We start from the raw sequence: 15,378 nt of genomic DNA, 5'->3' as shown, positions 1-15,378 counted from the left end.
TGTTCTACAGACCACAGGATTAGTCTGTCAGGAGCAGTGGCCATCCGTCCCGAACCACTAAGCTCCTGTGCTGGGCGACTTGTGTGCTAGCTGCACGGTGGTCCGGGCCCCGTCACGGGCGGATCGGGGACGGCGATCCGACAGCACTGGTGAGCGGTCACAAGCCGTGTGGGTGCCGGCCGTGCCATGCACAAGAAGGCTTCGGCCGTGGGCTGGGTGGCTGACCGTCCTGCATACCGGGGGATCAGTCTGTCAGGAGCGGCGCCAATTCGTCCCTAACCCCTTGGCTCCGGTCCTGGGCGACTTGTGTGCTAGCCGTTCCGGGGTCCGAGTTGGACGGATCCGTTCCTACTTCCGGATCCTGGATCGGGCGGATCGGAGACATCGATCCGACGACAGTGGTCACAAGCAGTGGGTGCCGGCCATGCTGTTCATCGGGTCGCTTTTCCACCGTATCGGGTCTGACCGTGCCGCATACCGGGGGATCCGTCTGTCCGGAGCAGCGGTCGTTCCTCTTGAACCACTAGGCTCCGGTCCTGCGTGAGGTGTGTGCAAGCGGCACGGGGGTCCGGGTCCGTCACGGAATGATCGGGGACGGCGATACGACCACACGGGTGACTGGTCACAAGCGGAGTGAGAGCCGGCCGTGCTGTGCACAGTGTAGCTTCGTCCGCCGGCTCGAGGGCAGACTGTTTTACAGACCAGGGGATCAGTCTGTCAGGAGCAGTGGCCATCCGTCCCGAAGCCCTTGGCTGCGCTCCTGGGCGACTTGTGTGCTAGCTGCACGGGGGTCCGGGTCCGTCACGGGCGGATCGGGGACGGCGATCCGACCATACGGGTGACTTATCACAAGCAGTGGGTGCCGGCTGTGCCATGCAGCGGGAGTCTTGTCCACCGGCTCGGGGGCTGATCGTCCCGCATACCGAGGGATCCGTCTGTCCGGAACTGCGGACTTGCATCCCGAACCCCTTGGCGGCTGTCGTGGGCGACGTATGTGCTAGCCGCTCTGAAGTCCGCATTCGACATGGGCTGATCGGGGACGGCGATCCGACCCCACGGGTGACCGGTCACAAGCGGCGTGGGAGCCAGTTGTGCTGTGCACAGTGTAGCTTTGTCCGCCGGCTCGAGGGCAGACTCTTCTACAGACCACAGGATTAGTCTGTCAGGAGCAGTGGCCATCCGTCCCGAACCACTAAGCTCTTGTGCTGGGCGATGTGTGTGCTAGCTGCACGGTGGTCCGGGCCCCGTCACGGGCGGATCGGGGACGGCGATCCGACAGCACTGGTGAGCGGTCACAAGCCGTGTGGGTGCCGGCCGTGCCATGCACAAGGAGGCTTCGGCCGTGGGCTGGGTGGCTGACCGTCCTGCATACCGTGGGATCAGTCTGTCAGGAGCGGCGCCAATTCGTCCCTAACCCCTTGGCTCCGGTCCTGGGCGACTTGTGTGCTAGCCGTTCCGGGGTCCGAGTTGGATGGATCCGTTCCGGGCTCCGGATCCTGTATCGGGCGGATCGGGGACATCGATCCGACGACAGTGGTCACAAGAAGTGGATGCCGGCCATTCTGTTCATCGGGTTGCTTTTCCACCGGATCGGGTCTGACCGTGCCGCATACCGGGGGATCCGTCTGTCCGGAGCGGCGGCCGTTCCTCTTGAACCACTAGGCTCCGGTCCTGGGTGACGTGTGTGCTAGCTGCACGGGGGTCACAAGCAGTTTGTGCCGGCCGTGCCGTGCAGCGGGAATCTTGTCCACCGGCTCGTCGGCAGACCGTCCCGCATACCGAGGGATCCGTCTTTCCAGAACGGCGGCCGTTCCTCTTGAACCACTAGGCTCCGGTCCTGCGTGAGGTGTGTGCTAGCTGCACGGGGGTCCGGGTCCGTCACGGGCGGATCGGGGACGGCGATCCGACCATACGGGTGACTTGTCACAAGCGGAGTGAGAGCCAGTTGTGCTGTGCACAGTGTAGGTTCGTCCGCCGGCTCGAGGGCAGATTGTTTTACAGACCAGGGGATCAGTCTGTCAGGAGCAGTGGCCATCCGTCCCGAAGGCCTTGGCTGCGGTCCTGGGCGACTTGTGTGCTAGCTGCACGGTGGTCCGGGCCCCGTCACGGGCGGATCGGGGACGGCGATCCGACAGCACTGGTGAGCGGTCACAAGCCGTGTGGGTGCCAGCCATGCCATGCACAAGGAGGCTTCGGCCGTGGGCTGGGTGGCTGACCGTCCTGCATACCGGGGGATCAGTCTGTCCGGAGCGGCGGCCGTTCCTCTTGAACCACTAGGCTCCGGTCCTGCGTGAGGTGTGTGCTAGCTGCACGGGGGTCCTGGTCCGTCACGGGAGGATCGGGGATGACTATCCGACCACGCGGGTGACTGGTCACAAGCAGTGGGTCCGGCCGTGCCGTGCAGCGGGAGTCTTGTCCACCGGCTCGGCGGCTGATCGTCCCGCATACCGAGAGATCAGTCTGTGCGGAACTGCGGACTTGCATCCCGAACACCTTGGTGGCTGTCCTGGGCGAAATGTGTGCTAGCCGCACTGAAGTCCGCATTCGACATGGGCTGATCGGGAAGGCAATCCGACCCCACGGGTGACCGGTCACAAGCGGCGTGGGAGCCAGCCGTGCTGTGCACAGTGTAGCTCCTATTGCCGGCTGGAGGGCAGATTGTTTTACAGACCAGCGGATCAGTCTGTCAGGAGCAGTGGCCATCCGTCCCAAAGCCCTTGGCTGCGGTCCTGGGCGACTTGTGTGCTAGCTGCACGGTGGTCCGGGCCCCGTCACGGGCGGATCGGGGACGGCGATCCGACAGCACTGGTGAGCGGTCACAAGCCGTGTGGGTGTTGGCCGTGCCATGCACAAGGAGGCTTCGGCCGTGGGCTGGGTGGCTGACCGTCCTGCATACCGGGGGATCAGTCAGTCAGGAGCGGCGCCAATTCGTCCCTAACCCCTTGGCTCCGGTCCTGGGCGACTTGTGTGCTAGCCGTTCCGGGGTCCGAGTTGGACGGATCCGTTCCTACTTCCGGATCCTGGATCGGGCGCATCAGGGACATCGATCCGACGACAGTGGTCACAAGCAGTGGGTGCCGGCCATGCTGTTCATCGGGTCGCTTTTCCACCGGATCGGGTCTGACCGTGCCGCATACCGGGGGATCCGTCTGTCCGGAGCGGCGGCCGTTCCTCTTGAACCACTAGGCTCCGGTCCTGGGTGACGTGTGTGCTAGCTGCACGGGGGTCACAAGCAGTGTGTGCCGGCCATGCCTTGCAGCGGGAGTCTTGTCCACCGGCTCGGCGGCTGACCTTCCCGCATACCGAGGGATCCCTCTGTCCGGAGCGGCGGCCGTTCCTCTTGAACCACTAGGCTCCGGTCCTGCGTGAGGTGTGTGCAAGCTGCACGGGGGTCCGGGTCCGTCACGGGCTGATCGGGGACGGCGATCCGACCACACGGGTGACTGGTCACAAGCGGAGTGAGAGCCGGCCGTGCTGTGCACAGTGTAGCTTCGTCCGCCGGCTCGAGGGCAGACTGTTTTACAGACCAGGGGATCAGTCTGTCAGGAGCAGTGGCCATCCGTCCCGAAGCCCTTGGCTGCGGTCCTGGGCGACTTGTGTGCTAGCTGCACGGTGGTCCGGGCCCCGTCACGGGCGGATTGGAGACGGCGATCCGACAGCACTGGTGATCGGTCACAAGCCGTGTGGGTGCCGGCCGTGCCATGCACAAGGAGGCTTCGGCCGTGGGCTGGGTGGCTGACCGTCCTGCATACCGGGGGATCAGTCTGTCCGGAGCGGTGGCATTTCCTCTTGAACCACTAGGCTCCGGTCCTGGGTGACGTGTGTGCTAGCTGCACGGGGGTCCGGGTCCGTCACGGGCGGATCGGGGACGGCGATCCGACCATACGGGTGACTTATCAGAAGCAGTGGGTGCCGGCCGTGCCGTGCAGCGGGAGTCTTGTCCACCGGCTCGGCGGCTGATCGTCCCGCATACCGAGGGATCAGTCTGTGCGGAACTGCGGACTTGCATCCCGAACCCCTTGGCGGCTGTCGTGGGCGACGTGTGTGCTAGCCGCACTGAAGTCCGCATTCGACATGGGCTGATCGGGGACGGCGATCCGACCCCACGGGTGACCGGTCACAAGCGGCGTGGGAGCCAGTTGTGCTGTGCACAGGGAGGCTTCGTCCGCCGGCTCGAGGGCAGACTGTTCTACAGACCAAGTGATCAGTCTGTCAGGAGCAGTGGCCATCCGTCCCGAACCACTAAGCTCCTGTGCTGGGCGATGTGTGTGCTAGCTGCACGGTGGTCCGGGCCCCGTCACGGGCGGACCGGGGACGGCGATCCGACAGCACTGGTGAGCGGTCACAAGCCGTGTGGGTGCCGGCCGTGCCATGCACAAGGAGGCTTCGGCCGTGGGCTGGGTGGCTGACCGTCCTGCATACCGGGGGATCAGTCTGTCAGGAGCGGCGCCAATTCGTCCCTAACCCCTTGGCTCCGGTCCTGGGCGACTTGTGTGCTAGCCGTTCCGGGGTCCGAGTTGGACGGATCCGTTCCTACTTCCGGATCCTGGATCGGGCGGATCGGGGACATCGATCCGACGACAGTGGTCACAAGCAGTAGGTGCCGGCCATGCTGTTCATCGGGTCGCTTTTCCACCGGATCGGGTCTGACCGAGCCGCATACCGGGGGATCCGTCTGTCCGGAGCGGCGGCCGTTCCTCTTGAACCACTAGGCTCCGGTCCTGTGTGAGGTGTGTGCTAGCTGCACGGGGGTCACAAGCAGTGTGTGCCGGCCGTGCCGTGCAGCGGGAGTCTTTTCCACCGGCTCGGCGGCTGACCATCCCGCCTACCGAGGGATCCGTCTGTCCGGAGCGGCGGCCGTTCCTCTTGAACCACTAGGCTCCGGTCCTGCGTGAGGTGTGTGCTAGCTGCACGGGCGTCCGGGTCCGTCACGGGATGATCGGGGACGGCGATCCGACCACACGGGTGACTGGTCACAAGCGGAGTTAGAGCCGGCCGTGCTGTGCACAGTGTAGCTTCGTCCGCCGGCTCGAGGGCAGACTGTTCTACAGACCAGGGGATCAGTCTGTCAGGAGCAGTGGCCATCCGTCCCGAAGCCCTTGGCTGCGGTCCTGGGCGACTTGTGTGCTAGCTGCACGGTGGTCCGGGCCCCGTCACGGGCGGATCGGTGACGGCGATCCGACAGCACTGGTGAGCGGTCACAAGCCGTGTGGGTGCCGGCCATGCCATGCACAAGGAGGCTTCGGCCGTGGGCTGGGTGGCTGACCGTCCTGCATACCGGGGGATCCGTCTGTCCGGAGCGGCGGCCATTCCTCTTGAACCACTAGGCTCCGGTCCTGCGTGAGGTGTGTGCAAGCTGCACGGGGGTCCGGGTCCGTCACGGGATGATCGGGGACGGCGATCCGACCACACGGCTGACTGGTCACAAGCGGAGTGAGAGCCGGCCGTGCTGTGCACAGTGTAGCTTCGTCCGCCGGCTCGAGGGCAGACTGTTTTACAGACCAGGGGATCAGTCTGTCAGGAGCAGTGGCCATCCGTCCCGAAGCCCTTGGCTGCGGTCCTGGGCGACTTGTGTGCTAGCTGCACGGTGGTCCGGGCCCTGTCACGGGCGGATCGGGGACGGCGATCCGACAGCACTGGTGAGCGGTCACAAGCCGTGTGGGTGCCGGCCGTGCCATGCAGAAGGAGGCTTCGGCCGTGGGCTGGGTGGCTGACCGTCCTGCATACCGGGGGATCAGTCTGTCCGGAGCGGCGGCATTTCCTCTTGAACCACTAGGCTCCGGTCCTGGGTGACGTGTGTGCAAGCTGCACGGGGGTCCGGGTCCGTCACGGGCGGATCGGGGACGGCGATCCGACCATACGGGTGACTTATCACAAGCAGTGGGTGCCGGCCGTGCCGTGCAGCGGGAGTCTTGTCCACCGGCTCGGCGGCTGACCGTCCCGCATACCGAGGGATCAGTCTGTCCGGAACTGCGGACTTGCATCCCGAACCCCTTGGCGGCTGTCGTGGGCGACGTGTGTGCTAGCCGCACTGAAGTCCGCATTCGACATGGGCTGATCGGGGACGGCGATCCGACGCCACGGGTGACCGGTCACAAGCGGCGTGGGAGCCAGTTGTGCTGTGCACAGGGAGGCTTCGTCCGCCGGCTCGAGGGCAGACTGTTTTACAGACCAGGGGATCAGTCTGTCAGGAGCAGTGGCCATCCGTCCCGAAGCCCTTGGCTGCGGTCCTGGGCGACTTGTGTGCTAGCTGCACGGTGGTCCGGGCCCCGTCACGGGCGGATCGGGGACGGCGATCCGACAGCACTGGTGAGCGGTCACAAGCCGTGTGGGTGCCGGCCGTGCCATGCACAAGGAGGCTTCGGCCGTGGGCTGGGTGGCTGACCGTCCTGCATACCGGGGGATCAGTCTGTCAGGAGCGGCGCCAATTCGTCCCTAACACCTTGGCTCCGGTCCTGGGCAACTTGTGTGCTAGCCGTTCCGGGGTCCGGGTTGGACGGATCCGTTCCGGGCTCCGGATCCTGGATCGGGCGGATCGGGGACATCGATCTGACGACAGTGGTCACAAGCAGTGGGTGCCGGCCATGCTGTTCATCGGGTCGCTTTTCCACCGGATCGGGTCTTACCGTCCCGCATACTGGGGGATCCGTCTGTCCGGAGCGGCGGCCGTTCCTCTTGAACCACTAGGCTCCGGTCCTGCGTGAGGTGTGTGCAAGATGCACGGGGGTCCGGGTCCGTCACGGGATGATCGGGGACGGCGATCCGACCACACGGGTGACCATTCACAATCAGAGTGAGAGCCGGCCGTGCTGTGCACAGTGTAGCTTCGTCCGCCGGCTCGAGGGCAGACTGTTTTACAGACCAGGGGATCAGTCTGTCAGGAGCAGTGGCCATCCGTCCCGAAGCCCTTGGCTGCGGTCCTGGGCGACTTGTGTGCTAGCTGCACGGTGGTCCGGGCCCCGTCACGGGCGGATCGGGGACGGCGATCCGACAGCACTGGTGAGCGGTCACAAGCCGTGTGGGTGCCGGCCGTGCCATGCACAAGGAGGCTTCGGCCGTGGGCTGGGTGGCTGACCGTCCTGCATACCGGGGGATCAGTCTGTCAGGAGCGGCGCCAATTCGTCCCTAACCCCTTGGCTCCGGTCCTGGGCGACTTGTGTGCTAGCCGTTCCGGGGTCCGAGTTGGACGGATCCGTTCCGGGCTCTGGATCCTGGATCGGGCGGATCGGAGACATCGATCCGACGACAGCGGTCACAAGCAGTGGGTGCCGGCCATGCTGTTCATCGGGTCGCTTTCCACCGGATCGGGTCTGACCGTGCCGCATACCGGGGGATCAGTCTGTCCGGAGCGGCGGCCGTTCCTCTTGAACCACTAGGCTCCGGTCCTGGGTGATGTGTGTGCTAGCTGAACGAGGGTCACAAGCAGTGAGTGCCGGCCGTTCCGTGCAGCGGGAGTCTTGTCCACCGGCTCGGCGGCTGACCTTCCCGCATACCGAGGGATCCGTCTGTCCGGAGCGGCGGCCGTTCCTCTTGAACCACTAGGCTCCGGTCCTGCGTGAGGTGTATGCAAGCTGCACGGGGGTCCGGGTCCGTCACGGGCTGATCGGGGACAACGATCCGACCACACGGGTGACTGGTCACAAGCGGAGTGAGAGCCGGCCGTGCTGTGCACAGTGTAGCTTCATCCGCCGGCTCGAGGGCAGACTGTTTTACAGACCAGGGGATCAGTCTGTCAGGAGCAGTGGCCATCCGTCCCGAAGCCCTTGGCTGCGGTCCTGGGCGACTTGTGTGCTAGCTGCACGGTGGTCCGGGCCCCGTCACGGGCGGATCGGGGACGGCGATCCGACAGCACTGGTGAGCGGTCACAAGCCGTGTGGGTGCCGGCCGTGCCATGAACAAGGAGGCTTCGGCCGTGGGCTGGGTGGCTGACCGTCCTGCATACCGGGAGATCAGTCTGTCAGGAGCGGTGCCAATTCGTCCCTAACCCCTTGGCTCCGGTCCTGGGCGACTTGTGTGCTAGCAGTTCCGGGGTGCGGGTTGGACGGATCCGTTCCGGGCTCTGGATCGGGCGGATCGGGTACATCGATCCGACGACAGTGGTCACAAGCAGTGAGTGCCGGACGTGCTGTTCATCGGGTCGCTTTTCCACCGGATCGGGGACTGACCGTCCCGCATACCGGGGGATCAGTCTGTCCGGAGCGGCGGCCGTTCCTCTTGAACCACTAGGCTCCGGTCCTGGGTGACGTGTGTGCTAGCTGCACGGGGGTCCTGGTCCGTCACGGGCGGATCGGGGACGACGATCCGACCACACGGGTGACTGGTCACAAGCAGTGGGTGCCGGCCGTGCCGTGCAGCGGGAGTCTTGTCCACCGGCTCGGCGGCTGACGGTCCCGCATACCGAGGGATCCGTCTGTCCGGAACTGCGGACTTGCATCCCGAACCCCTTGGCGGCTGTCCTGGGCGACGTGTGTGCTAGCCGCACTGAAGTCCGCATTCGACATGGGCTGATCGGGGACGGCGATCCGACCCCACGGGTGACCGGTCACAAGCGGCGTGGGAGCCAGTTGTGCTGTGCACAGGGAGGCTTCGTCCGCCGGCTCGAGGGCAGACTGTTCTACAGACCACAGGATTAGTCTGTCAGGAGCAGTGGCCATCCGTCCCGAACCACTAAGCTCCTGTGCTGGGCGATGTGTTTGCTAGCTGCACGGTGGTCCGGGCCCCGTCACGGGCGGATCGGAGACGGCGATCCGACAGCACTGGTGAGCGGTCACAAGCCGTGTGGGTGCCGGCCGTGCCATGCACAAGGAGGCTTCGGCCGTGGGCTGGGTGGCTGACCGTCCTGCATACCGGGGGATCAGTCTGTCAGGAGCGGCGCCAATTCGTCCCTAACCCCTTGGCTCCGGTCCTGGGCAACTTGTGTGCTAGCCGTTCCGGGGTCCGGGTTGGACGGATCCGTTCCGGGCTCCGGATCCTGGATCGGGCGGATCGGGGACATCGATCTGACGACAGTGGTCACAAGCAGTGGGTGCCGGCCATGCTGTTCATCGGGTCGCTTTTCCACCGGATCGGGTCTTACCGTCCCGCATACTGGGGGATCCGTCTGTCCGGAGCGGCGGCCGTTCCTCTTGAACCACTAGGCTCCGGTCCTGCGTGAGGTGTGTGCAAGATGCATGGGGGTCCGGGTCGGTCACGGGATGATCGGGGACGGCGATCCGACCACACGGGTGACCATTCACAATCAGAGTGAGAGCCGGACGTGCTGTGCACAGTGTAGCTTCGTCCGCCGGCTCGAGGGCAGACTGTTTTAGAGACCAGGGGATCAGTCTGTCAGGAGCAGTGGCCATCCGTCCCGAAGCCCTTGGCTGCGGTCCTGGGCGACTTGTGTGCTAGCTGCACGGTGGTCCGGGCCCCGTCACGGGCGGATCGGGGACGGCGATCCGACAGAACTGGTGAGCGGTCACAAGCCGTGTGGGTGCCGGCCGTGCCATGCACAAGGAGGCTTCGGCCGTGGGCTGGGTGGCTGACCGTCCTGCATACCGGGGGATCAGTCTGTCAGGAGCGGCGCCAATTCGTCCCTAACCCCTTGGCTCCGGTCCTGGGCGACTTGTGTGCTAGCCGTTCCGGGGTCCGAGTTGGACGGATCCGTTCCGGGCTCCGGATCCTGGATCGGGCGGATCGGAGACATCGATCCGACGACAGCGGTCACAAGCAGTGGGTGCCGGCCATGCTGTTCATCGGGTCGCTTTCCACCGGATCGGGTCTGACCGTGCCGCATACCGGGGGATCCGTCTGTCCGGAGCGGCGGCCGTTCCTCTTGAACCACTAGGCTCCGGTCCTGGGTGATGTGTGTGCTAGCTGAACGAGGGTCACAAGCAGTGAGTGCCGGCCGTTCCGTGCAGCGGGAGTCTTGTCCACCGGCTCGGCGGCTGACCTTCCCGCATACCGAGGGATCCGTCTGTCCGGAGCGGCGGCCGTTCCTCTTGAACCACTAGGCTCCGGTCCTGCGTGAGGTGTATGCAAGCTGCACGGGGGTCCGGGTCCGTCACGGGCTGATCGGGGACAACGATCCGACCACACGGGTGACTGGTCACAAGCGGAGTGAGAGCCGGCCGTGCTGTGCACAGTGTAGCTTCATCCGCCGGCTCGAGGGCAGACTGTTTTACAGACCAGGGGATCAGTCTGTCAGGAGCAGTGGCCATCCGTCCCGAAGCCCTTGGCTGCGGTCCTGGGCGCATGGCGACCACCGGATCGGGGACTGACCGTCCCGCATACCGAGAGATCAGTCTGTCCGGAACTGCGGACTTGCATCCCGAACCCCTTGGCGGCTGTCGTGGGCGACGTGTGTGCTAGCCACACTGAAGTCCGCATTCGACATGGGCTAATCAGGGACGGCGATCCGACGCCACGGGTGACTGGTCACAAGCAGCGTGGGAGCCCGCTGTGCTGTGCACAGGGAGGATTCGTCCGCCGGCTCGAGGGCAAACTGTTCTACAGACCAAGTGATCATTCTGTCAGGAGCAGTGGCCATCCGTCCCGAAGCCCTTGGCTGCGGTCCTGGGCGACTTGTGTGCTAGCTGCACGGTGGTCCGGGCCCCGTCACGGGCGGATCGGGGACGGCGATCCGACAGCACTGGTGAGCGGTCACAAGCCGTGTGGGTGCCGGCCGTGCCATGCACAAGGAGGCTTCGGCCGTGGGCTGGGTGGCTGACCGTCCTGCATACCGGGGGATCAGTCTGTCCGGAGCGGCGGCCGTTCCTCTTGAACCACTAGGCTCCGGTCCTGGTTGACGTGTGTGCAAGCTGCACGGGGGTCCGGGTCCGTCACGGGCGGATCGGGGACGGCGATCCGACCATACGGGTGACTTATCACAAGCAGTGGGTGCCGGCCGAGCCGTGCAGCAGTCGTCTTGTCCACCGGCTCGGGGGCTGATCGTCCCGCATATCGAGGGATCCGTCTGTCCGGAACTGCAAAATTGCATCCCGATCCCCTTGGCGGCTGTCGTGGGCGATGTGTTTGCTAGCCGCACTGAAGTCCGCATTCGACATGGGCTGATCGGGGACGGCGATCCGACCCCACGGGTGACCGGTCACAAGCGGCGTGGGAGCCAGTTGTGCTGTGCACAGGGAGGCTTCGTCCGCCGGCTCGAGGGCAGACTGTTCTACAGACCAAGTGATCAGTCTGTCAGGAGCAGTGGCCATCCGTCCCGAAGCCCTTGGCTGCGGTCCTGGGCGACTTGTGTGCTAGCTGCACGGTGGTCCAGGCCCCGTCACGGGCGGATCGGGGACGGCGATCCGACAGCACTGGTGAGCGGTCACAAGCCGTGTGGGTGCCGGCCGTGCCATGCACAAGGAGGCTTCGGCCGTGGGCTGGGTGGCTGACCGTCCTGCATACCGGGGGATCAGTCTGTCCGGAGCGGCGGCCGTTCCTCTTGAACCACTAGGCTCCGGTCCTGCGTGACGTGTGTGCAAGCTGCACGGGGGTCCGGGTCCGTCACGGGCGGATCGGGGACGGCGATCCGACCATACGGGTGATTTATCACAAGCAGTGGGTGCCGGCCGAGCCGTGCAGCGGTCGTCTTGTCCACCGGCTCGGCGGCTGACCGTCCCGCATACCGAGGGATCCGTCTGTCCGGAACTGCAAAATTGCATCCCGAACCCCTTGGCGGCTGTCGTGGGCGATGTGTTTGCTAGCCGCACTGAAGTCCGCATTCGACATGGGCTGATGGGGGAAGGCGATCCGACCCCACGGGTGACCGGTCACAAGCGGCGTGGGAGCCAGTTGTGCTGTGCACAGGGAGGCTTCGTCCGCTGGCTCGAGGGCAGACTGTTCTACAGACCACAGGATTAGTCTGTCAGGAGCAGTGGCCATGCGTCCCGAACCACTAAGCTCCTGTGCTGGGCGATGTGTGTGCTAGCTGCACGGTGGTCCGGGCCCCGTCACGGGCGGATCGGGGACGGCGATCCGACAGCACTGGTGAGCGGTCACAAACCGTGTGGGTGCCGGCCGTGCCATGCACAAGGAGGCTTCGGCCGTGGGCTGGGTGGCTGACCGTCCCGCATACCGGGGGATCAGTCTGTCCGGAGCGGCGGCCGTTCCTCTTGAACCACTAGGCTCCGGTCCTGCGTGACGTGTGTGCTAGCTGCACGGGGGTCCTGGTCCGTCACGGGCGGATCAGGGACGACGATCCGACCACACGGGTGACTGGTCACAAGCAGTGGGTGCCGGCCGTGCCGTGCAGCGGTCGTCTTGTCCACCGGCTCGGCGGCTGACCGTCCCGCATACCGAGGGATCCGTCTGTCCGGAACTGCGGACTTGCATCCCGAACCCCTTGGCGGCTGTCGTGGGCGATGTGTTTGCTAGCCGCACTGAAGTCCGCATTCGACATGGACTGATCGGGGACGGCGATCCGACCCCACGGGTGACCGGTCACAAGCGGCGTGGGAGCCAGTTGTGCTGTGCACAGGGAGGCTTCGTCCGCCGGCTCGAGGGCAGACTGTTCTACAGACCAAGTGATCAGTCTGTCAGGAGCAGTGGCCATCCGTCCCGAAGCCCTTGGCTGCGGTCCTGGGCGACTTGTGTGCTAGCTGCACGGTGGTCCAGGCCCCGTCACGGGCGGATCGGGGACGGCGATCCGACAGCACTGGTGAGCGGTCACAAGCCGTGTGGGTGCCGGCCGTGCCATGCACAAGGAGGCTTCGGCCGTGGGCTGGGTGGCTGACCGTCCTGCATACCGGGGGATCAGTCTGTCCGGAGCGGCGGCCGTTCCTCTTGAACCACTAGGCTCCGGTCCTGCGTGACGTGTGTGCAAGCTGCACGGGGGTCCGGGTCCGTCACGGGCGGATCGGGGACGGCGATCCGACCATACGGGTGACTTATCACAAGCAGTGGGTGCCGGCCGAGCCGTGCAGCGGTCGTCTTGTCCACCGGCTCGGGGGCTGATCGTCCCGCATACCGAGGGATCCGTCTGTCCGGAACTGCAAAATTGCATCCCGATCCCCTTGGCGGCTGTCCTGGGCGACGTGTGTGCTAGCCGCACTGAAGTCCGCATTCGACATGGGCTGATGGGGGAAGGCGATCCGACCCCACGGGTGACCGGTCACAAGCGGCGTGGGAGCCAGTTGTGCTGTGCACAGGGAGGCTTCGTCCGCCGGCTCGAGGGCAGACTGTTCTACAGACCACAGGATTAGTCTGTCAGGAGCAGTGGCCATCCGTCCCGAACCACTAAGCTCCTGTGCTGGGCGATGTGTGTGCTAGCTGCACGGTGGTCCGGGCCCCGTCACGGGCGGATCGGGGACGGCGATCCGACAGCACTGGTGAGCGGTCACAAGCCGTGTGGGTGCCGGCCGTGCCATGCACAAGGAGGCTTCGGCCGTGGGCTGGGTGGCTGACCGTCCTGCATACCGGGGGATCAGTCTGTCAGGAGCGGCGCCAATTCGTCCCTAACCCCTTGGCTCCGGTCCTGGGCGACTTGTGTGCTAGCCGTTCCGGGGTCCGAGTTGGACGGATCCGTTCCGGGCTCCGGATCCTGGATCGGGCGGATCGGAGACATCGATCCGACGACAGCGGTCACAAGCAGTGGGTGCCGGCCATGCTGTTCATCGGGTCGCTTTCCACCGGATCGGGTCTGACCGTGCCGCATACCGGGGGATCAGTCTGTCCGGAGCGGCGGCCGTTCCTCTTGAACCACTAGGCTCCGGTCCTGGGTGACGTGTGTGCTAGCTGCACGAGGGTCACAAGCAGTGTGTGCCGGCCATTCCGTGCAGCGGGAGTCTTGTCCACCGGCTCGGCGGCTGACCTTCCCGCATACCGAGGGATCAGTCTGTCCGGAGCGGCGGCCGTTCCTCTTGAACCACTAGGCTCCGGTCCTGGGTGAGGTGTGTGCAAGCTGCACGGGGATCCGGGTCCGTCACGGGCTGATCGGGGACGACGATCCGACCACACGGCTGACTGGTCACAAGCGGAGTGAGAGCCGGCCGTGCTGTGCACAGTGTAGCTTCGTCCGCCGGCTCGAGGGCAGACTGTTTTACAGACCAGGGGATCAGTCTGTCAGGAGCAGTGGCCATCCGTCCCGAAGCCCTTGGCTGCGGTCCTGGGCGACTTGTGTGCTAGCTGCACGGTGGTCCGGGCCCCGTCACGGGCGGATTGGGGACGGCGATCCGACAGCACTGGTGAGCGGTCACAAGCCGTGTGGGTGCCGGCCGTGCCATGCAGAAGGAGGCTTCGGCCGTGGGCTGGGTGGCTGACCGTCCTGCATACCGGGGGATCAGTCTGTCAGGAGCGGTGCCAATTCGTCCCTAACCCCTTGGCTCCGGACCTGGGCGACTTGTGTGCTAGCCGTTCCGGGATACGGGTTGGACGGATCCGTTCCGGGCTCTGGATCGGGCGGATCGGGGACATCGATCCGACCACACGGGTGACTGGTCACAAGCAGTGGGTGCCGGCCGTGCCGTGCAGCGGGAGTCTTGTCCACCGGCTCGGCGGCTGACCGTCCCGCATACCGAGGGATTCGTCTGTCCGGAACTGCGGACTTGCATCCCGAACCCCTTGGCGGCTGTCGTGGGCGATGTGTTTGCTAGCCGCACTGAAGTCCGCATTCGACATGGGCTGATGGGGGAAGGCGATCCGACCCCACGGGTGACCGGTCACAAGCGGCGTGGGAGCCAGTTGTGCTGTGCACAGGGAGGCTTCGTCCGCCGGCTCGAGGGCAGACTGTTCTACAGACCACAGGATTAGTCTGTCAGGAGCAGTGGCCATCCGTCCCGAACCACTAAGCTCCTGTGCTGGGCGATGTGTGTGCTAGCTGCACGGTGGTCCGGGCCCCGTCACGGGCGGATCGGGGACGGCGATCCGACAGCACTGGTGAGCGGTCACAAGCCGTGTGGGTGCCGGCCGTGCCATGCACAAGGAGGCTTCGGCCGTGGGCTGGGTGGCTGACCGTCCTGCATACCGGGGGATCAGTCTGTCAGGAGCGGCGCCAATTCGTCCCTAACCCCTTGGCTCCGGTCCTGGGCGACTTGTGTGCTAGCCGTTCCGGGGTCCGAGTTGGACGGATCCGTTCCGGGCTCCGGATCCTGGATCGGGCGGATCGGAGACATCGATCCGACGACAGCGGTCACAAGCAGTGGGTGCCGGCCATGCTGTTCATCGGGTCGCTTTCCACCGGATCGGGTCTGACCGTGCCGCATACCGGGGGATCAGTCTGTCCGGAGCGGCGGCCGTTCCTCTTGAACCACTAGGCTCCGGTCCTGGGTGACGTGTGTGCTAGCTGCACGAGGGTCACAAGCAGTGTGTGCCGGCCGTTCCGTGCAGCGGGAGTCTTGTCCACCGGCTCGGCGGCTGACCTTCCCGCTTACCGAAGGATCCGTCTGTCCGGAGCGG

The sequence above is a fragment of the Aythya ferina genome, assembly GCF_964211825.1.
Source record: "Aythya ferina genome assembly, chromosome: 2".
Classification (NCBI taxonomy): Eukaryota; Metazoa; Chordata; class Aves; order Anseriformes; family Anatidae; genus Aythya; species Aythya ferina.
This window is presented reverse-complemented; position numbering follows the sequence as displayed.